We start from the raw sequence: 1,958 nt of genomic DNA, 5'->3' as shown, positions 1-1,958 counted from the left end.
TGACCGGGTAATTACTAACCAATAGACTTAGTAAGATTTGGAAAGCGGGCAAGGTGAGCAGTACTAGACAAGCGACAACCGCTTCTCTAGCGGGTTTTAGTATAAGGCAAGCGAAAATGGAATGACATTGGTCAAACTCTAACTACTAGAAGTAAAAATCTATCTAATTTATTCTAAAAAAATGGGAATAACGTAGTAAAACAAAATCTATCAAAGCAATAAAACTTTAATCTACTAAAAGAGCAAAATCACCTATAAAGCAATAATCTAATCTATAGGAAAGTTATAACCTATTATACAGGAAAACTAGTTAAACTAATCCTACAGTAAGGTCAACTAAACTAAACTATAGTAAAGTAGTAAACTATACTAACCTATTCTAGATTACATCTTTGCGAGCAAGAAGATGCCCGTTGATATTGGAACTAGATTATGTAAGTGATAAAGTCATCGCTTGTAAGCGATGGTTCTAACTAAGAAAGTAATAATTTTCTCTATTCTAATTGTGAAAGTGGTAATTTATACTAAGAAAGGTGTAAGTTATACTAGGAAAGCAGTATAATTAAACTAGAAAGGAATAAAGAAAGAAATAAACTTAGGGCAGAAATAAGATTAGTCAATTTTGGGTTTGGGATTCACTCTAATTATGAAGCTAGTGATTGAAATTCAATCAAATTTATATTTTCTTCGATTTGTTTCAAAACATGCCCTTCAGTATAAAGTTTAAGTCTTGATCCATTGACTAGGAATGTGTCATTTTCATCTGAGGAATTCACATCACTGATTCTTATGGCTCCGTTTGACAGAACTCGTTTGACTATATAAGACCCAATCCACTTTAACTTTTAATTTTCCTGGGAATAAGTGAAGTCTATAATCATACAGAAGAACCTTGGATCCCTCGTTAAACTCTTTCTTATTAACCTTCTTGTCATGATAAAACTTTCTCATTTTCTTGTATAGTTTAGGATTTTTATATGCAAGGTAGTGGAACTCAGTTGAGTCCAATAGACGAGGGATGTGTTTCTCCTGGGCTGGCATAATATCAAAATTTAGAAACTTGGTGGCCTAGTAAGCACGATGTTTAAGTTTCAGTGGTAGATGGCAGGTTTTTTCACAAACTAATATGTACGAAGACATCTCAATTGGTGTCTTAAGCAATGTTCTATAAGCCCAAAGAGCCTCATCTAACTTCGCAGCCCAGTTCTTACGACTTTTGTTGATTGTAGTCTGTAAAAATTCGAAAATGATGACCCAAAAAGTCATGACGCCACTTTCAAACAGCTTTTGTGATCTCAAATGACTCCCGAGTGGATTCTACCAGCATTTTAGGCTCTATCTTCATATTGAAGAACGCCACTGGGTGATTTTCCTATGAGAGAACAATTTCAATTCATGTTCCGGAAGCATCGGTTAGGACATCAAACAAATTGGAAAAAGTGTGAGAACGGGAGTAGATGTCATAGTAGTCTTGAGGGAAGAAAAGGCTAACGCAGCTCTATTATTCGACATAAAGCTCTTGAGCTTGAGAAGATTTGTGAGGGGCGATGCTATAGTTGCATAATTTCGGACAAAGCACAGATAGTAGCCGGTGAGGCCAAGGAATCCTCGAAGCTTGGATATTTTGGTTGGTGGTAACCAATCTAAGATAGTTTGGATCTTTTCCTTGTCGATAGAAACACCTTCTGCCGAGATGACATGGCCCAAGTATTGGAGTTGTTGTTTCACGAAAGTATACTTTGTGCGCTTGGCATAGAATTGGTTGGCCATCAATGTTGCAAAAAAAAAAAAAAACTTTAAATGTTGAATATATTGTGTGCGTGTGTGGCTTTAGATCAAGATATCATCAAAAACAAAATCAGAACAAACCTGGGTAACCAGTCCCAGAATAGGTCGTTCATGGCGGTTTGAAAGATAGATGGTCCATTCGAGAGCCCAAATGGCATGACTAGGGATTC

The sequence above is a fragment of the Andrographis paniculata genome, unplaced genomic scaffold (genome assembly GCF_009805555.1).
Source record: "Andrographis paniculata isolate CXL003 unplaced genomic scaffold, ASM980555v1 Contig46END, whole genome shotgun sequence".
In the NCBI taxonomy this organism is placed as follows: domain Eukaryota; kingdom Viridiplantae; phylum Streptophyta; class Magnoliopsida; order Lamiales; family Acanthaceae; genus Andrographis; species Andrographis paniculata.
Note: the sequence above shows the minus strand (reverse complement) of the source record.